This window comes from Rhagoletis pomonella, unplaced genomic scaffold (genome assembly GCF_013731165.1).
Source record: "Rhagoletis pomonella isolate Grant_MI unplaced genomic scaffold, Rhpom_1.0 Rhpom_scaffold_00006, whole genome shotgun sequence".
Lineage (NCBI taxonomy): Eukaryota > Metazoa > Arthropoda > Insecta > Diptera > Tephritidae > Rhagoletis > Rhagoletis pomonella.
Window position 1 is genome coordinate 38,118,019 of NW_023458560.1, and position 22,906 is coordinate 38,140,924.

The following is a 22,906-nucleotide window of genomic DNA, read 5'->3' on the forward strand; positions in this document are numbered from 1 at the left end:
CATTGATGGATACAATTTATAAGAGACATTTTCTTCTTTCGTAAACTAAGCTTCCTTACAAATCTATGTCACCAAAAGTCCCTGGCCAAACCCCTTCCTCTTCTACTTTCAGCGCCACAACAAGGTGTCATACAACCTTTTCGAGAATCAGCCAGGCGGGGCCCTTTTACTAAGCCTAACTTGAACGGATTACTTCGGATACAAGGTGACCTTCGGAGCTACTAAGCCTTTCCTGATGACAGCAGGTCCCTGCCACTGCGAACTATACTCCAATTATGTATTATAGTTCCACCGAGCTGTGCTATGACAGAAAAGTGCCCGACGAAAGTCCACAACAAGCGCTTGCCGCGCAAACATCAAAGGTCCTGTACCCTCTTGTGGTAAGGTTGTTGAGAATGACGTGTATCGACACATAGCCAGCAACATACCTGCGAAGGGGCTTCATCAGAGCATGTCGCTTAAAAGACACTCACCAAGGTCGACGTACCGATATCCGTCTAGCCACCTTACCGATCAGAGGGGATAATGAGAAGTCTTTGAAGGAAGCCAAAAATTCTAGATTTTGACATCGAGTCGTATGGAAAGGTGTACGTCGTGAAGCGCCAACGAAAAGGGCCAAAACTATGGAATCTAGTCTCGATGCTTTGCTATTATAGCAAAAGATCGAAAGAACATAAACGAGAAAGTGGAAGCAATGGAGAAGATTGAATTCTACGGAGATGATCAATATATGCAAAACTGATATGGTAGGTTAGGTTGGGTTAGGTTAGGTTTTGTGGCAGACCCCGAGGGACCCATTAAGACACTAATTAAATTGCCCATTGTATTACCACATTACATGAATGCTTTGAATGGTAACAATAGGTTCACTATGTTAAACTAAGAGAAGTGCTTCACTCCGAAGAGCTTTTCAGGAGTGTTAATGAAATGCGCACCGAGGTGTTTAAACCTTATTCTAGCGAATTCGGTACAGCTGAGAGCGAAGTGCTGAGATAATTTCCAGCAGCTGCGACAGCAGGAATCCGTGACGATATTAAGTCGCACCGCGTGGATTGCTAAAGCATAATGCCTTGTCAGTAAACCTGTCAGAATCGATAGCAGGCGCTTATGCAGCTGCAGAATCTCCCTTGATCGGCTGCGGCCAACAACCGCCCAGAAGGATCTTGCAACTTTGCTTGTCGGAGGTTTTCACCCAGCGCTCGCTGAGCCGACTGTGAGTCCATCTATGCAAGAGCAGGTCGCAGGCTGCCAACGAGATCCCTATGCCCCCTCTGTTCAATGTGATTGCCTCGAGTGTGCCCAGCCTAGCCAATTCATCAGGCCTGCTATTTCCAGTGATATTGTTGTATCGTGGGACCCAAATCGGCTTGATCTGGTAGTATTCTGAGGCGGTTGAGAGATAGGCCCGGCATGGTATCAATTTTTTACTCGCTCCCCAATATTTAGCCTCCACGATAACTTCCCGTTCAGGATCACGCCTAAAAACTTGACTTGGTCAAAAAGAACAAGTGAAATACCCCCTATTGGGGGCATGTTGGGCATGAGGCACTTTGTACCTCCTGCTATTCACGAGCTACGTCTTTCCGGCATAACTAATACGGTAACTCTAATCAATTTCTTAACCAAAAGTTTAGCTTTAAGTCGGCACGGATTATGGCGTATTTTGAGCTAAGTAGAAAAAATATCTGGAAATTATTCTAAATCAACAAGTTCTCATTGAGCCCGGACCTGGATAAAATTATTCCATTTGGACCTACCAGAATGTGCTCTAGGCAGATATTTAAACACTCCACCAACTCATTAGCCACTAGCTAAGAATGGTTGCAGACCTCCTTATTGGTTATTTATTATGGAGTAATGAAACTCTTCCAAAACTTGTAAGTTCTTCACTCCTACCAGTGCAGGTTGCCGAATGTGGAACAAGAAACCGAAAAGTAGAATAAATATGTGCAACTGTGAAGCTAGGCCCAGACGTTGTTTCATAGTGCCATCGTAGTACTAAGAGGCACATGACGTACATAAATAGCATTCAAGTAAGTGAAATCGCAAGGTCCCTTTTCCATACGTGCATCAAAGAAGACCTGTAACCAAATATAGGTTTGTTACAATAGATTACTGCGGTAAGTAGGGAACCTGTTCCCTCCACTAAATAATAATCTAATTTAATCTAAAACGGCTATCATTTTCAGCTTACCTACATAAATATACTTAAAAAAGTCAAATCTGTACTGAAGTGGAAATCACATTTATTTTTTTTACCAATAACGCAGACTTTTTGCTGTTGAACATTTTTGGATTGTTCGCGTTTTGACCTACTTTGCACAATACAATAAAAATAATAAAAAAAAAACAATAAATTTATATTGTAAACTTGTTTTGCGCTGACAAACGTGCGTGTCTAAATTATTCCATTCAATCTTACAACTTTTAGTTATACAGTTCTTTGCTGATTTTGGCAACACAACACTGTACTCAAGGCCAACCAGCAGTGGCTGTAGCAATAAATACCAGTATCACTACCAGCATGAATCTATGGCCAACCAAAAAAAAAAATTTGCAAAAGCTTAATATTAAATGGCAGACAAGTTTAACAGGCACAAAGTTGCTAATGCTGATAGGCACAATTTTTTTTGTATCTTCATGCAATGTATACAAATGTGCAAATGTATCTATGTTTGCGTTAACACTAACACATACACATTTATTGTAATGTATACACAAACATATCTTTTACAAATTCAAACTGATGGTAGGTTAGTTAACGACCTTATGCCTTCACAGCATCTATTTTAATCAAAAATACAAAGTCATCTTTGCTAATAAACTTGGGTATATCAACAAAGTAGATTTTTGCATTTTCAGTATTGCAATTACATATTTGCATTAATACATATACAGCAGGTAATCAATCAACTATCAAATTATTAATGACTTAAATGAAGAAATTGGCATTTTATATAATTACTGTCCTAATTTTTTTTTAATTGGCACTCTTAAAAAGTGATACAAAATTATTACTTTAAGCGATGCTATTGAGTTTTTTACAACGATTTGTTTGTTAGGAAAAATTTAAAAGCCAACAAAGTCTAAGCGGTAGACGCTATAGCTGCTATTTCGGAGATCACCACATCTTCTCATCAGACTTCTTGCTGTAGACCTCAGCAGTAATCGCATTTCGCAGTATCTCCATTAAAAAAAAAAAAATTAACAGTACGATTATTAGTTATTTTTTTGAAACAGTTTTTCAACAATATAAAATATTTAATTTATTTTAAAAATTATTAATTTTATTCTATTTATAGGAAGGGTAAACGTAGGCTAATTAAATACAGAGATATACATTCATATGCAAGTATTTCTCTAATTGAATTGCTTTTAGGGCTAAATTCAGTGCGTAGTTAACCACTGACAAAAGTTTAACAATTATTTTTATGTTCACATCGCTCAGTTAACAAAACTTTAAGCCAGCATGCCCCCATAGTTAAACTCTTGTGAAATACAATTTTTTTTGTGGAACAAATTTCAAATTTGAAAGAGAAGTAATGATTTTTAGAATTTGTATATTTTCAGGCGATATGAATTTCCATTGTTAACTAGTATGTGACTTTGAATATAAATTCAAAGTTAAACTCTTGTTGGTCGTTAAGTTAACAATCGTTTAACTAAGCATTGTGGATCCGACCCTTAGGCTGCATCACTTGGAATTGAAAAGTTTAAAATTTTCGTTTAAATGTTATTACAACTTAACAAATTGTGAAACATCGTAAACCATCGCTAACTATATCGACGTTTTTTGGCGACGTTTGTTTAGCGTCGATGTGCATTTCTCCGATGCATCTAAAAATCGATATATCGATGTTACTCCACAAAATTTCCATCCCTGGTGGGTACAAAAAAAGATCCAATGCTACGGTGTAATATAATAAAAGCCATGTAAATCAAAATTTCTAGCTGTGTACAAAAATTTGGATAAATTCAACTGTGTGATGTCCAGGTGGGGTATTTTTCGTCAAACATTTGAGAGTATTCTAAAACTTATTTTTGAAGAAGTTGTACCGCGCATTTTTTTCTTTAGGCTTCTTTGGTTGTGAAACCTAAAAATAGGGCGTATTTATTATTAATCTCTCATATATCGATAACAACAGAAGTAGAGTGGAAGTAAAACGTGTAACAAAAAGTTACAAGTATTTACTGAAGAAATAAGCAGCGCAGCAGAAAATCGAAAAATCCCAATTTGACTCTGCGTGGTGCTCTGAGTCATCTTCTCACAGTCAACGAGTCGATAAACTGATATCGTATGCAGTTACATACAAATGGCCATATATACAAATGTATATACGCATATACATTAGATCAGATCGGTCCCTATACGAAGGAAAAACGTTTGTAATTACTCCCTCCTAGCTAGCAAGCTTACTTTGGGTTAAACACTTGCCATGTGCCAAAATGGAGTTTTTTATAACCTTTATTTTTCTTATGATCCGGTTTCCTGATGTAATAAATCGTTTGAAAGGTATTTTTGAGAGCTATCGAGGTTACATTCCTCAAAGCATTCAGCTAACAGACGAGAAGGTTCTAGCTACCATCGCAGCCCAGAAACATCTCTCAACCGCGTGCTAGAAAAAATCGAACCAGGCAACTTTTATGATACCAAAATCTTCTACAATTTTTTTTTTTCAAATTAAGTGGGAGAATTACAAAATTTTTTCCGTTTTTCTAGTTTTTTAAGACCCTTGGAGAGGTTCTTCTAACTTTTAAGGTCTTTGGAGGACTTTGGCAGGTCTTGGCATTGGCCCGATACATTCCAGTTTGTCGATAAATTTCGATAATTTAATACATATCGATAATTCAATGAATTTCAAAACCACTAAAATCCGACAACTTTGATATTTTTCAATAATTGTGCTCGATAAATTTGGATATTTATATATCTCGATATAAATCGATAACTCAAAAAATTTTGGATACTTCTATAAATTTCGATAAAGCGGTTAACTTTTATAGCTGCGTATTTTTCGACAGCTACCGACAAATTTCGATAATTCCTTACCCTTCGGTAACACAGTCAAATTCGATAAGTAGTGATAACTCGATAAACTTATATAACCTTGAAAGATTTCGATAACTCGATATATTTTGAAAATTGCAAAAACTTCGATTCGATAAAACGAGAAATTTGAGTAAATCAATAAATATCGATAGGTCTATAAGTTGAAAGAACTCCATGCATAACGATAGCTGGCGTTACGGCAGTGGAAATATGCCTTCTGGCGACCAGCAAACCATAATCATAGCAGATATATATGCCACTGGAAATGTCGTGAACGTGAATTGTTGGTGAAAATAGTTTTTGGCGGGACGAAGTTCGCTAGTAGAAGTCTGCTTGCAACGACTTTTGACAACTATGTATGTCAGGTCACTTGCTTAATTTGGTGAGTACCCCTAATCACATACAAAGTAGAATTGACGGAATATGGAAAAATATGCAGATTGTAAAATTTTAAATGAATGCGAGTAAGTATTTGAAAAAAGAAGAAATAATTTTATGTTATTTGTTATTTTTTTTTAGTGTCTCACATTTGCCATTCATACAAGCCAAAACTTCAAAAATATTTCGTCATGGCTGTTGTTATTATTGTTGTTGTTATTGTAGGTAAGCTTATTACCTCCAGTGGTTGCTGTTGTTAACTATAATAATTGAATTTGTATTTTGATATTTTTTTCTCCTTTGTTTCTGCCTACTTTGCTGCCACAGCTGTTGCGCATGCGGCTTTTGGTTTTACTTGTGTTTTACAACGGCGAACTTTGTGCTCGTTACTAACATTAATGATGCTTCGTATTTTTACATCAAATTTGTCAGCTTCGAAAGTATTTTTTACGGTTTGCGGGTACATAAATACATACATAAATAAATATGTATTAGTTAAGTAAATTTCTTCAATTTATCATTTGGCAATCACTTAACTTACCGATAATTTAATAATTTTGCTTTTTTGCTTTGCTTGCTGTCCTTTGCCTTTGGCTTCGCTTAGTAAATTCTGCTTTTTCTTTGGCTTGAGTTGTTTTCACTTTTACGCACGACTCTTTGCACTTAATTAATCAAACCACGTGTAAGTGTAAAAAGTGAATTCGTTTAAAAGAAAAAAAAAATATTGTCGCTTTCTTTTCGAATATGTCTCACTTACAAAAATACATAGAAATCAAATAACAAAGAGTATTTATTTAGCTAATAAGCGCTGCTAACACCATTCATTTGCCAATTTGCACCGGCAACTAAACTCTATCTCCTGTCAATTTAACCGTCAAATAGTTTTACGTATAATCGCCTCGATCGGCCTCGCTAATCTTAGTTGCTTAGCCTATGCCAAATATATATTTACTTGTCTAGATTTTCCACTAATCTCTACGTTTTTAATTTGGTATTTAAAGTTGTCTACCTATCCAGTTGTTGGTTGGTGCGCACTACCGTCAAATCAATCGGTTCGTTGTATACGCGTCTGTAGAGCGCAAGTAACTGATATTTGACCGCTGGCAAAAACTCAATTAATGGCTGAAAATCGCTGGTGTGGTACCCTACGAGTATAGAATGCGGTGCTGGCGCGGATGCGGGCTTGCTGTTGGCGAAATGCTCCGTGCTGTGGCTTTTTGTGGCGTCATTGCACTCTCCCCAGACAGCTTCAATGCCTATTGCTCCAACTAAATATTTCAGTTAAGCGCTCGGAGTGGCTGAGCGTGCGCGCGTCATAGTTAAGCTCAGCTCGATCACTCACTCTAGTACTCTCGAGGTAAGCGCTTTCGCGCATTTGCTCTTCAAGCTTAAGTTATCCACAAGCTTGAGCTGCAAACGTCGCAAAAGCACACGTTGCAATGAATGTATCCAAAATGAAATCGCTTTAGTGCTTTTCTCCTAAACACTATTTCCCCTTAGCAAAGTGTGTTGAACACAAAAGCTTTTAGGCTAAACTTAAAGCACTTAAAACTCACGCTTTGTGTGCAATCGTGCTTGTCATTCGCCACAACTTACTTTATGCGTTTACAGCAAACTACGCTTTAGTGCAAATGTGTGCAATATTTGTGCTTTATTTTAAACCGGTACGATATCTGATTACCCTTTGGGTACTAATTCAGCCTATGGCACTGCTATTGATTGTTATTAACCGTAAATACAATCTATTATCGCTTAGCGAGATTATGGCAAATTATATCGCTAAATCATGCCCTTAAGAGCAGAACTCCACACCAACTTTTTCCATGTGCTCACTGCATATGTATCCGAGTAAAGTTGGAGTTCTTGTCTCTAAGTCTAATCAATGCATTGATTTCCATTGCAATGCAAACAATGCACATCAATTGTAGACCACACAGAGTAGTCACTCTATGACTCTTCAAGTTAACTATAAACAATTTTTCAAATAACTTTTAAGAAATGAATTTAACGTTGCATAGTGGCAAATTTCGTATGGGGGTGCGGAATTAAAAAAAACAAAAACACAGTGCAACACCATTTTTTGGGGCGGAATGATTCCAACTCAAGATGAAAGACTGAGACCCCTTAGTAAAAACTCCAAATCCCTTTGCATTCGCCGGTCAAAAAACACAGAAAATAAAAACAACTATGTCCCCTTGAAATACGCAACAAATTGTGTACGCATTTTTCATATTTTGCTCATATGTGGGTCATTTCCAAAAGAAGTGTATTTCCCCGCCCCCCCCTTTTTACATTTTTTTATGGTAGTAAAATAGGAAAAATCAAGAACACCATTATGACCCAAATAAATTATAAGCTACCAACAATTTTTTTTATTATTTTAAGCCGTTTTGTTTTTTTTTAACGAACGGTATTTCTTTGACATATTTTACCTACTCCATATAAAAATATTTGTCCCCGCTGAGGTTATTCGATAATCAACATAAAAAAAAATTTAAACAAAGAAACAATGAAAAAAGGCGTAACTACTTGTGAATGGCCACCTTAACTTTTATTGTTTTATTCTATTTTTGCCTGGAAAATTTTATCAACATAAGCGTAAGGCTTTCTATTATAATACTACCCCTTCGGATTTTCCAGAATGTCACATTTTGTAATTTTGCCGTGATATTAAAACTAGTTGACGCGCAAGAAGACACTAAAAGTAATTATTTTGTGTTTTTTAAGGGAATGTATCATTGGTAAGTACGGCTAAATAATATATGCAAAAAACACTAAAAATAAGGTAATTACCAATGTCTGTTTATTGCTTAAGAAGTTTCAATGATTTCCTTGTTTTTATATTTTCGTGAAATAAGACTCTTAGAAAAAAAAAAACAAAAAATTTTAAATATTTCCAGAATGTCACTTCTAGCGGAAAAATGATTTTTTATTTAAATAGCTTATTTCTCCAAAAGTGTTCAAATGGCATATATGGGAAATTGTTGCGAAGAAAGGTTAAACGAAATGCCTACCTCCCAAGAAAAACCATGACATGAAACCATGAAAAACGTCGATAACAAAATCGATAACAGATTCGATAAAAATGTCGATAACAAAATCGATACAAAATATCGATTACAAATTCGATAAAATTATCGAAAACAAATTCAATAAAAATATCGATAACAAAATCGATAAAAAGTATCGATAACAAAATCGATAAAAATATCGACAACAAAATCGATAAATATGCAATAACAAAATCGATAAAATTATCGATAAAAATATTGATAGCAATATCTATAACAATATTGACAACAAAATCGATAACAACATCAATAAAAAATATCGATTACAAAATCGATAAAAAACCTATAAGAATATCGATGATAAAATCAATTATTACATCGATAAGTTCCGAAAATATCGATGTCAAAATCGATAACGATATCGAAAAAAGTCCGGTAACAAAATTGATAAAAAATATCGATTATTATATCGGTTAAGTCCCGAGACACACGAAAATCTCTAAAATCCCGAAATAGTTCCCAGATTTCTGTATCTTTTCTTTATAATTACCTTTGTTTTAATCCTTCTTCCTTTATCTTCATCTTTACTTTCATCTGTACCCTCATCCTCGTCTTTTTCTTTATATTTGTCTTTGTTTTTACTTTTAAGTTTATCATTTTCTTCATCTACATATTCCCCTTCACCTTTGCCCTTATATAAGTAAATTTACCTTGATCTTCATTTTTGCCTTTATCTTTACGCATCTTTGTTTTTATTTTAATTTTTACCTTGCCTTTATCCTTTTCTCTATCTACGTATGTACGTACTCTCCGTTACTTTCTTTCTTGTATTGATTTTTTCTAAGTGTTATTCTTTAACTTTTTATTAGCAAGTTTTTGTTAAAGTAATACCATATGCATACATTCAAGAGGCACTTGTTCCAGCCCCAACCATTTCCGTGTGCAATTTCCACTGAATTTGCCAATTTACTCCCAACCAGCCAACCGCCGCTAAAGAAGTTTCACTTCAAAAATTAATTTTTTAAGACACTGAAAGCAGTTTCGTATTCTGCACAAATTTTCACGTCAGTAAACGATTTCAGAGGGTAAATTTACCCATCTTAAAAAATTATAAATAATACTTGCCATGTACACTTTGTTTGGAAACTACCCATACATACATACACTCAGAAAAAAGCATTTCCTTAAATCAAACAAAACAGTATCCTCATTTTCGAGTTACTTTTTTTCCTTAATATTACGAAAAATTTACTCAATTTCAGAAATTTTTCCTTAATTTAAAAATAGGGCGTCATTAATTAGAAGAAGTAAATTTACTCAATATAAGTAATAATTTCTTTAATATAAGTAATAATTTCCTTAAATAATTTTGAATTTTGTCAGTGCTGTTAAGACAAAGTTAATTGCTTTCCTGGCAAATTTCGGCTGTGGCGTCGCGTGAAGACTACTGCTTTAGATTCTGAGATTGCAGGTTCGAATCCGGTTGGAGATGGTTAGAGTAAGGTAAGTCAATTATTTAAATTTAAATATAAATTACAAATTATAAAATTAATTTCATATATGGAAAAACCCCTAAATACTCAAATAACATGAAAAATAAATTAGATTTTTTTTAAACAATTAAAAAATTACAAAAAAAAAAATAAAAAAAAAAATATAAAATAAAAAAAATTTCCTGCTCTGGGATTCGAACCTTGCATCTCTCGACTAGCACTCCAGAGCTTTGCTCTGTCGGCCATTGCCACTGTTTGAGCGCGATGACATACTTATTCCTTTCACGGGTGGCAAGTAAATTTTTCCTAAAAATTAAGGAATTGTGTGTTTCCTTAAACTGCGTCAAATCGTTTACTCATATTAAGGCAGCCATGTCATTGGAGCCATTTCAAGGTAATATTTCCTTAGAATAATATACTTTTTTCCTTGCATCAAGGAATTTTTTTTTTCTGAGTGCCCTATCTCAGAAAAGGGCTCAAGAACAGCCTACATCAGATTTTGGTTGCAGAACGCCCTATCCCACCTGAAAATATTTTGACATAAGGCGCTTTTAAAGTTTGAGATAAGGCGTTTTTGAATCGAATTCCGAAATAGGACGTTCTTGAAAATTTTTCTGAGATAGGACGTTTTGGAAGCGGCTGCCGAGGTAGGTTGATCTTCCCCTCAGCCGTCGAAATATAATTAGATCCTTCTACACTTTGTCTTTCCAATGTGGTTGTTGACGCTCTTGCTTTCGTTGTCCACCCATGGGATCCGAATTGAAGGATCTTTTCACCGTAGCGTACGTCATCATCTTTTTCTGTTTCCTGGAGGTACATACTAACATTCTCTTCCCTAGTTTCCAGTTTGTTCCAGCAAGTTCAATGTGACATAGAAAGAGCTAAAAAAAAGGCGAAGAACTTAACGTAGTTGTAGCACGGAATCCTATTCCTCCAAGCTTCCTGGAAAAACCAGGAGCAGAGCACACTGAAACACAAGAACGAGGAAAGAACTTCCACTTTCTTGCTTGTGGAAATATTGGAAAGACAGCCAATCTCATGGCAGAGTATTATAATACTTAAAGGCAAATCAGTCCATTCGACGACATCGTCACTAAGTATAATGTATTTTCTTTTATTAGATCCTTTCCAGCCCTATAAATCTCCTGGTCCGAATGGAATCATACCAGCTACAACGAACGATCGACACAATAACTCCCTGGCTTATTATTATTAATAGGTCTAGTCTCCTCCTAGGCTACATATGTATATATCAAACGCACGGAGAATGGTAACAGTGATCTTGATTCCTAAAGCAGGGAGGACGGGCCACATGAATGTCAAACCGTTAGTCTCTCTTCTCTTCAAGATGAAGGATAGACTTTTAAGTCTACACTTCACGCGCTGCCTTCCTTTCAAAAACTTCTGCGAGGCTCAACATGCTTATCTTAAAGGTACTCTGCTGAAACAGCCTTGCACGAAGTTATTGGGAGTATTAAACAAGCGTTTGGCTTCTATCCACTCATCCATGGTTGCTATGCAGATGACTCAGTCATTCTGGTCGTAGAGAAGTTTATCTCGACGGTCAGTGAGGTACTAAAATTTGCCATCAACGTTCTGTTAAGGTGGCAGAAAGGAACGGCATAGGGTTAATCCTTCCAAAACTGAACTCGTCCTGTTCCCGAAGCGGTATAAGATAGACATCTTTTGAATTTCATCCCTCATTGGCGCAAACTTGAAACTGTCAAAAGAGGCAAAGCTCTTGCGGGTTATTCTCGGCTATAAACTTTCCTGGAAAAGGAATACTGCAGAGCGAAAAGGCCTTCAATGACGTTTACTCCTGCTGAAATAATTGGAAAAGAATAGAGGCTACGGCTGCGGGAGCAATATGCCAGGGGCATGATTCGATTCTGCACTGAGTAGCGGTGGAGATCCAAAGCTGCGAAATTGATTTCGACTGTAAATTCGATACCCATTTTCTAGACAGAAGTGATATCATTCTAAACGATGACATTGCAAAAAGATGTGGCGTGTTCTCCCAGAAATTCTCTTTGAGGCAGTCCTACAGACTTGACCAGATATCTAGCTTATGCAAGTAGTCTCTTAGCCTACAATGACGCGTCAAAATACCTGTAATAATTCTTAGCCTCTCCTTGGCGAGGTTTATTTAGTAGCCTGTATATCTTATACTCTTGACTCACGGTCTTTCGCCGGTTCAGTTTCCTCAGTTTGGTGTTTTCTTTTCTGAGTACTTCCTACCGCTGGAAAGAGCTCAGATCCTATCAGGGTCGAGGCGGCACTCCTGCTGGCTAACTGATCTGCTTCCTCATTTCCTTCCACTACCTTGTTTTCAGCCAGGGCATTACACTACTTTGAATACTCCAGGACCAATTACCATTGTATATAATTAAGGTCCTATCGACGATACTTTGTGTACAACTGAAACCTTTCCGAAACCAGCTGATTGAGCATTGTCAGTGCGGCTTCATACTTAATTGACGATTTCGGCGCACTCCAAGCTGCACACAAAGACTCTTCAATTATGCAATTTAATTTCGCGCGAATATACTAAATAATTTATTTATCATGTAACCCTGTTTATTAATTTTTTTTTACCGCAATCGCGTGTACAGGATTTTTATTTGTTCTTTATCGTCTCGTCACTGCAATGCAATGATCATTGCTCCAATTCTGTGACATTCACATGCATCCAGTCAGTCACTATCGGCGTTATATATATTTCAAATGTGTGTATGTATGTATGTCATTTAAGTGCACTCAGTGTCGTTTACTGATAAGCAGCCGAACGAAGTAGCGCGATTAGAAGTTTTAAATGTACTCATTTTCTTTTCATAATTTTATAGCGCTACAATCTTAAATGTACCTACTACTTATAGGAGTATGTGTGTCAGCCACTTTTCGTGGGCGAAATTATCAATAATTGTTTGTATGTACATTAGGGTGGTCCTTAAATTTAGAAAGCACATTTTAACATCAGATTTCCTAAACCTCAACCCCCCACGTCGATGCTACAACAGTCGAAGATATTTCACATAAATTTTAGTTCCAACTGGAGACGGTTAAGGTGTGTCGCACAGGGTGTAAAGTTCAGATTACCCTATGAAAACTCAAAAATTATATTTTTTTTTTCATTTTATACCCAAAATCGATACTAATGCAGTCGGAGATATCACATATATATTTTAGTCACGACTCCAAAAAAAATTAGTTTAAATTTTTTGAGTCTCCATAGAGAAATATGGCATCTGCCCCCTATGCGACACGCCATAATCGATTCCAATCGTTACCAAAATGTATATGTGATATCTTCGACTATACATAGTAGTATCGATTTTGGGTATTTGATGAAAAAAAAAATTGAATTTTTTTAATCTTCATAGAGGAATCTGAAATTTGCCCCCTTTGCGACACGCCATAACAGTACCCAATCGGCACCAAAATTTATATGTGATATCTATGACCTTGGTATTATCGATTGAGGGGCTTAGACTGGAAAAATCGTTCCTTTGATTTTTTTTAAGGACCACCCTAATGTGCATATTGCACAAGTTCATCACAAGTGTATTAACTCAAAATTTCTGATTTTTGATATTGGGCCTTATTCTTGTTTTCGTCGCGATAAGCTTATCGTTTCGATTTACCTTATCGATCGAAAATTTTATTTCTATGGTTGCTATCGTCGGTTGTAGGTCTGTCTATAGGTAGTAGAATTAGAGCAAAAAAAATATTTACGTGCATTTTTTTGTTGTTTCTGGTCTCTAAACTGCCAAACAAATACTAATTTACTTTAATATCATAGTGAAGCATGTGAAATATCAAAAATTAGAAATTAAAAAAATGATTACAAAAAAATTTATTTTAGCGGAATTCTTTTTGCGTCAGAAGCATTGATCTATTCTTTGCAAGGCGCAATAATCAGCGTTTGTGCTCCTGAGTTAAGCGAACATTCCAATCGCCTCTTTTTATGAAAAGGGTATCACAAGGAAATAGATTTCGGCAATTTTGAATTTTTGTGAAAAATAAGGAACATTATTGACACTTTCGAAACCAAATAATTTGCAAAATCAAATCAGCTGATCTACTGATACCACCTGTTTAATAATGACTTGCTTTGCCGACAAGCCGAAAAAAAAGCTGCTTTAAAACCGAGTTTCAAATATAAAAATTCAGTCTGTATACAAACATTTCAAATTAGTTATTACGATATCTTATTACTTTAAACGAGCAGTTCTTGTATTTATATATAATGTTTTGAATTTTAAGGTTGTGTAGAGAATATCCGTATAAGGTTGCCACCTATTCGAAATTATTTATAAATTAAATCCCCAATTCAGAGATATTTTTTTTTGGTAACGTTGCGACATATATTTTTATTGTATACTTAATTAATTTATTATTTAGAATATAAAGATACAATGGACTGGATTCTTGTTTTCGAAAGAACTGAAAATTTTAAGTTTTCGTACAGAAAAGTATAGGAACTTTCACATTTTCGACTCGCTCGAAAACAAGAATACGACCCAAAATTGCCACTCATGGTTACTTAAAAAAAGCTCTTAAATAATGCTTTCCCCATATAGTAATGCCCTTAGGATATTAGTGTAAGGTTGCCCCTCATTTTCGATTCAACAAAATGTATCTAAATTTTAGATTCTAAAACAACGGAATATGGATACATAATTTACGGTATATTTGACAACTTTAATCCAGAAGTATTTTCGACGAGAGTTGCCATGCTTTTCTTTTAGGACATTGGTGTAAGGTTGCCACTTATTTTCGATCCTAAAAAATTTAACTACAAACACTGAATATGAATTAGAAGTGAAACGCATTTTTAATAACTTAAATCCAGAAAAAATGTCTATGAGGGTTGCCACTCGATTTCGATACCATTTCCCGGTAATAACTGCATTCGCAAATTGATTTTTGCAGTGAAAGTTATGTAAAATCCTAAATAATATAAATTTATTATTTGTTTGAAGAATCAAATTATGAATAAAATTTATTTGCGATTTGATTCCTCGACCAAACAAAAAATAAAATTTATTTGTGATTTGATTTGTCGAGCAATTCAATTTGATTCGTGATTTTCCAATTAAGAACTGCTTTTTTATGGACGGCAAGCACGATTTTCGTTCTTTTTCTTCAATACAAATCAAATCACAAATGCATATACATATGTATATTTTATTTCTTCTTTAGTCGACGAATCAAAACACACATGAAATTTATTTTTTATTTAGTCGAAGCGGATTTAAAATTAAAAATTATTTTAAATCCTGCTTTTGAGTATATTAGAATAGATTTCCATGCACAGAATGTTATATGTGACATTTTCTTGAGAAAATTTTCCAATTACATCAAAAATGCTTCTCGTAAAAGAAAATCCTCGCCATACCCTTCGTATAGCTTGGAAAGAGGTTTTGGTTTAGATCTAAAGGCTTATTTATGTACATAACGATCATTTTCTGCAAGAGTGTCTTAATCCATAATCGATTAGGTCAGCATGCATTTTTGTTGAGGCTTTCTCTGGAATATACAAGGCGTTTATTTATAGTGAAATATTCTGATGTTTTTGGGAGAAAGGTCCCTGAATATTTTCCAGTGTATCCCCATCTCGTCTACCTAGGTTCCAATTCGACTTCGATCCGTCAATTAATAAATTCAAGTGCTTTGTCACACACTCAATCTAACTATTCTGCTGACTTCGTTTTCCCTTCCGCCAATTTTTTTCTTTCCCTTCTTGCCGGGCTCGCCGTTCATTAGCTTTGACCATTCTGGGCCCCACTAATCTAGGGGGTTAAATTAAAACTTTTGAGTTAAACCATTTCTGGAAAATATGAACAAGATGTATGTACTTGAATGAGTATGCAAAAATACATATATAAATATTAGGGTGCCCAGCGAAAATTCTTTTTTTTTTGGAAATTTCAAGACCCTACCCCCTAATTTTATTCGTTTTTATGAGAAATGTTATTGCCTATTTTTATAGATTTTTTAAAGGACAATCGCTCATATAAATGGGGCGGTGCCAGCCACATTTTCCTAAAATTTCTTGAAAAAAAAACATTTTTTTGCTAAAGAGCGGTTGTGTGTATCAATTTTGAATAAATATTGATGAACTTCTTAGCCACACTGCTTAAAAAGTCTGAAATTCCGGTACACATAAATGCAAGGCCATATTTAAGAAAAGTCGCCTAAATTCGACAATTTTTATGCGATTTCAATAAATGAGGTATCAGTTTATTTGAAAATGGACTTAATTTTAGATAGTACTCCATATTTTGAAATTGTAGAAATTGAACTGTAGAAAATTTAAAAAATTAAGAGAAATATGGGTATTTTTTTTTAATTTACGCGATAAAAAATCCCAACAAGCCTAGTCCGCCAATAGATTATTATATACCATTTTAAAGGCCTATATATCCTCTTCCCAAATCATATACGATCTTTGAAATCGAATCAAAACCAGTCATTCAAAAACTGGTAAATCTACAAAATTTTCTATTTTCTGACCTAAATCGACAGGTCGCGACCTCTAAATGACCTTTAAATATCTATAAAAATAGGCAATAATATTTCTCATAAAAAGGAATAAAATTAGGGGGTAGGGTTTTGAAATTTCCCCCCAAAAAAAAAGAATTTTCGATGGGCACCCTAATATGTATGTATGTCCTTTTTTTAGTTTACTTGGTGAGTGAACGCCCTCGAATACTAAAATCGTTGATGAACTTTGATCGGTAGCAGTTATGAAATCGTTAATACAAAACAAAGAAACCAAATAACAAAATTCTTAAGATATCGCTTTCAATGTAGTCAATGAAAACTTTTTATCGAAAACATTCGCATTTGTTGTTTGCAAACCAATACTTAAAATATTGATTGAGCTTATTTTAATCAGCTAGTATGGGAAGTGCTTTTGGAGCCAAGCATATCCGTTACAAATTCCCAGCAAAAACAAATTGTTCTACTCTTATCTTTTCCGTATCTTAAAACTAAGAATCCCGAATTCAAATACAACTGAATATATTGACATAATTGAAAAAGGCAACTGAATAGGGTTACCAGACCTAAAATGCCGAAAGAGGTACACATAAGAACAAATTGGGGGACTGGGAGTGCGATTAAAACTGAGAGCATGGTGATTTTATTTTAAATGTTTATAATGTTTTTAAAGTTATTTTTTTTTGTTATTTTTATAAAAATATTTTTCATGCTTTAGCAAAAACCATAAAATTTATTCCAACATTCAAACTTAATATAAACTCTAGAAAAATGCAACAAATTTACATAAAAATTTTAGACTTTTTAATCTGAATTCTTGAATTACATGGCTCATGAAATTTTAGTAAAATAAGCGCAAGTTTTACGCGGCTAAAAATCGCGTAGATTTTTGACACTTTTTTACTGATGGCTTTTTTCTATACAAGGATGAATTTGAAGAAAATTCGCAAGGCCGGTTGCAAAAAAAAAATTAAAAAAATCAACGCCCGTTTTTATAAATTGCACTTCTTATATGAAAAAAACCGCTGTTTAAAACTTACACTCATTTACTAAAATTTCATGAGGCATGTAACTGCATTTCCAAGAACTGAGATTAAAAAGTTCAAAATTTTTTGCATTTTTCTAAAATTTGTACTAAGTTTGCAAGTATATATGTACTACCCTGCCCACCTTTAGTTCATAAACTTTGAAATTTTTCTGCTTGAAACGTGTTGGATTTTACAGGCTTAAACAGGTAACAGTTTAACCCTTTCACCCCTGAGTTTTTTTTTCGAAACATGGGGTGGTTTTTATCATTTCGACGGAAAATACTGTAATAAGACTAAGATATAAGATGTTTGGCATACATGAAAAGTCGGAGATCCTTACCGTTATCCTGGGATATATAATCCCAATAACAATTTTAGGTGGGACGTATGTGTCCCAATAATGACAAAAGGACCAAAAGATCATATAACAGCTTTTAATAAAAAATAATACATTCCACTTTTGTTAATTGTTTCTATTACAAATTTAATTCGTTTGTAAACAAAAGCAAAACATTTAAAGCATAAAGCGTTGTTGCATCCAGAACAGACGTTGTCCTTGTTTCCTTATTTTGTGAAGTGAAATGTACGCACCGATTACGAGAAGGCTGTTCAATAGGAAGCTGATCACCAATATTTAGACGTTACGCGTGTGATCGTTTTGCTGCTCTTCTACCACATTGACGTGTAGTGAACTTTTTGTGTTTTATCCCTTCAGCTATCATCGTTTCGGTAAAGAGCATAATATGTTGTTGAAATCGTGTAAATATAATCCGGGCGTTAACAACACCTGACATACAAATCTTGAAAAAGACCTTTTCCACTATTTTTGCGACTTGCGATTCATGTTGTATATTGCAGCCTTCTGATCTGCCAAATCTACGCCTCCTATTATGCCATTGTAGTCTGAAATAGCTACTAGACAATCAGCTTATAATTTAGCACCATATTTTTGTTTTTGGAAACCTTTAGTTACATTAGGCATATGCCAGTTAGAAACAAATAGGACTTCTTTCGAGTCCATCCATCGTGTGCCCAATACACCATCGTAATTTATTCTAAATTGACTTTCTGTACATTCTAGGCGTCCACTAAATACAGGAGTTTCTTTACGCGTTCGTATATATTTACCTATCGCAGGGAATGGAATGATCTTCAGCACTGGGGACCTAATGGTTGATCCTCACTCCTATGCAACGAATTTAATTTATTACCTATAACTTGACCGTTAACGTCCTCCAGCTGCGATTCAGAAGAAGATTCATGCATGGCCTCTGATTTCCTTATATTTATCTTTTGCTACAGGAACTTCCTCATCTTCGTCATTATCATCCGATGGTTCATAGCTAGATTCTGAAGCACTGAAGTTATCGGCTATGTCGTCGCTCTTGTCTTCTAAAAAATAATTCGCAACTTCGTGCTCTTCCAATTTCTTCCTTCTAGACATCTTAAGTTATGTACAAATATTGGGATGTTATTATCAAAAGTATTATTGGGATTATATGTCCCAATGTAGTTACAAATGTAAAAACTTACGTTTTTCACCACAATTAAATTCCAATTTCGAAACAATAATCTTTATTCACACCTTATTATGAAAGCACGCGGAATATTACAAAAAAAATGCGAACAGTTAGACATTTCACACTGAAATGCAATACGTGACTGATGAAATTTCGCGACTTGTCTGTACAAAATATTCGGTTACCGAAAAATTTGTTTCAGTAATAACAGGACGTATTTACTGGGCGTCAAAATAGTTTTCGAATTTTTATTGGGATCTTTTCAATGCGTATTTGGATCAAAAATAAAAGTTATACACATGTTTGAAGTTTTCTGGGACATATTGCCCCAGTAGGGGCGAAAGGGTCAAAATCAGCGAAATTTTGTACATTTAAAAAACTATTTTATTTCACTTTTTTTTATTAGAAATCTATATCGAAGGTGACGAATTTAGAACTGATTCGGAACTATAGAAAAAGGATGCGACAGGGCTTGTTTTTCGTTCAAATACGCTTTTGTTCTGCACTTCGCAGATGCTTTTTCATAGTTTGGTAATAAAAAAAAACAAAAATTTGTTTTAACATTTTAACATTTTGGAACTTTCTAGAATCTAACCAATAACAGCAAGCACCTCTGCAAACTCGGCTACAGCCAAAGGAATATAACAAACAAATTTAATTTCTAATTGGAAACATATTTCCTTGAAAATGAATTAAAATCGCACACACGGAAAAACCAGAAAGATTGAAAACATCATGATTATTGTTTTCGTCTGACGATTTTAGAACTGGTTCGGACCTATAGAGTTTAAGACTAGTTCGGATCTATCGAAGAAGATATGTAGCGGGGGGTAATTGAGACTTCATAGGACATCGCAATGTTCAATTCGCCAGTTGCTAGCATGCAAAAGAGAATTAACGCGCACTAGTCATGGTTCTAAATTCTCTAGTACAGAACCAGTTCGGCACTAGTAGTGCGTTACCCGACAAGGCTTTTACATAGATAAGTTCATCAAAATCTTACAGCCTTCCGCGTTGGGTAAAATTCATAAATAAATTATTAAATATTTGATAGTTTACCTCTGTCCCGTCTAGGGGGGGGGTTCCTTAAATCCATCGTTATGACTCCTTTGACCGCTGCTTATCAAGCGGGCGAATTATTTCTTCTGCCTTTGTTTAATACTCATTTGTTAGTCTGCATTTATCGAACGTGATCAATTGCTATAGCAAAACATTGTTGCTGTTTCGTATTTAAACAACAGCACCATTGTTCGAAGTTTAAAAGAATGTAAGTAGATTTGAATGCAAGTACCTACAAATTACAAATGCGACGTGCTGTTGCTACATATCAATTTCGTCAACTTTGGCTTTGTTGTTCTGTTATTCCGATGTGTTATTACTATGTACATATTTGTTCGTATTATTTATTATTATATTGCTTTATAAATAAAACACTACTGTTTTCTTATTCACGTTTATTGAAACACTAAACTGTTTACTTTCAGTGGTCAATAGATTTGCACGTACTTATTTATGTACATACAACCAAACACATTTATTTTGAATCTAAATCTAGTTATTCCCCTTTTGCTCAATGCCCATATCCACTTGTATGTATGTAAATGCATAACCGTATTTATGTGTTTATAAGTTTATTGCCCGATCGTACCTATGTATATGTATATAACTTTTCAATTTGAATCCGTTGTACATATGTAATTCTAATACTCATAGAACAAAGTCCATTTTTTACTTTTACTGCGACATATTTATAACAAATAATAACAACAAGCATGCGCATTAAGGTGTCCCAGAAATTGTCTTTCCCGAAATTCGGCGCGCAGTTTTTTTTACCTAAATAACATAAATATAAAGTTCTATTGTTGTAGGATGATGATAACCCGCGCCCATTTGAAATTATAGTTTTGCTTACAAAGTTACCATATTACTTTTGCAGCCGGTTTCACCATCAATTTAAATGGAAAGTGATTTTTTATTTTCTGTCCATTTCCATATAAAATTCAAAAAATTAAAATCATTTCTCACAGAGGGCCAGCATGAAAGGGGAAGAGAGCGTATTAAAATTTCGTGTACTCCAATTCTCATTACTAATATATATGATGCTTTTAATGTATTTTTTTACACCCCCTTTACCATGAGAACTGAACTTTACCTCTTGGGTAGCACTTGCTGGCTCTTTGACTGCTTTAAGAGCCAAAAATCTGCCGAACCCTGGACTAGCCGATCCATAAAATAAAGCTTATCTTAAGGTTGCTATAGCACGAGATAATGGACCAAAGTAGGGAGTCGTGTTTTCCAAAAACGAAATGTGAACTATGCGTATGCCAGATCATTCTAAAGGTGTACAGATGAAACACTAGTCACTTAAGTGGTAGAGTTGTGAAACTATCGATAGTGATGCCATTCGACATTTTCGATAGTTTAACTTCATAGAACTATCAAAATTAAATACGTTTTTTTAATGAAAATTTCCAGTATTTTTTGGACTTTGACTTTCCTTATTATTAAGAATGCATTGCATTTTAATGGAAATTAGAACCTTCTAGGCGTTTTTAATCGGTTTTATTTAGCTTGCTCTTTTTGTTTTTTTTTTTGGGTCAAATCTAGTAAATACAAGTTTTTTCCCCTTCCTGTTGACCTATTTATCTGAAATTTTGTACAAATCTTAAGTTCTGATGACAACATAATCGCGTATATTCAGTATCATTATAAATCCAATATGGCCGCCGCCACAAAATAGCGGATTACATATTTTTTTTACAACGCCCCTCAATATGGGTCTCAAATAAAAGGGCTTGACTAAAAAGTTCCAAATCCAAGATGGCCCCTTCAAAAAATGGCGGATCACATTTTTTCCAATCTCCTCAATTGGAAGGTTTTTGACTAGTAGAATACAATACACTATGAAAAATTCCAGATTCAATATGGCCGCTGGCAAAATATTGTGAATTTCATAATATCGGAAGCGCGTTACAATTAGAACACAGTGCATGGCGGACCATAGAGTTCAGACAGCCAATAACCTAAAATACTCGTGGAAGCAAAATTTTTGCAAATAATAAAACAAAAATTAAATACGTAAAAGAAAATTTGTTAGTTTAAGGATTTTATTGAAAAGAAATCATGGTATAGATAAAGCACTAAAAGCTAAAAAAAAAATAGGTCATAATATCATGGAGCGTAGAGTAACCTGAGTAAATATGTAATAGTATTTCCTTATAATGATATGAGCGGTTGATTGTTGATCGAAATTTCGTGAGCGACCGTAAGATGGCTCTAACAAGTAAAAACTATCGATACTTTGCCAACTCTACTTAACGGGATGGGTTGAAACGGAAAATTTATGTGATTTTTATCCTTTAATATCCTTGAAAATTGTAAAATGTGTATTTAATACGCTTCAGCTCCAGTATGTGTGCGATAAATATGCTGATTGTTTATCTGAAATAAACACCGCACCATCATCTCATCTCAGTACAAGTTCTGAGCCAAAACTGCAACTTCAAGCATGCACGGGTTATCATCATCCTACAGCAATAAAACTTTGAATGTGTATGTTACGCATATCGAATTACTCAAAAAAAAAATGTTCCCTTATGTTCTGGAACACCCTAATCTGCATACATCAACAAAAACTATCGCCTTAAATACTTAAGATTGTGCATAATTATTTTCGTGTATCAAGACTTTTGACATTGATGTTTTCAACTTTCTGGTGTTTTTGTTTCTTTAATTTTCGTATTTTCATTGCTAGGAGTGTTTTTGTTTTCAGTTATCAACTTTTATTAATGAGCATTTAAATACTTGTCGATAAGAATCGATACAGCGCGCAGGAACATGGAAGTCTCGACATTGGCGAGAAGCATTTCACTTGTGCATTTACGTGAGATATTCCATTTCATTCTCCATTCCAAGTATGGTT

The 22,906-nt window shown here is 34.7% G+C and overlaps 1 protein-coding gene across 2 annotated transcripts in view; it reads right to left on the bottom strand.

The window, feature by feature from the left end:
- Positions 1–22,906, bottom strand: part of LOC118740722 (alpha-tocopherol transfer protein-like) — a 61,798-nt gene that overhangs the window by 23,701 nt on the left and 15,191 nt on the right. The window contains exon 1 of one of the 2 annotated variants that reach the window (XM_036472371.1): positions 6,438–6,661. The exons of the other annotated variant lie outside the window; for it this stretch is intronic. The gene's annotated coding sequence lies outside the window, so the exon portion shown is untranslated. Of the gene's footprint in view, positions 1–6,437; positions 6,662–22,906 lie in introns of those variants that run through there. 2 annotated transcript variants of the gene reach the window in all.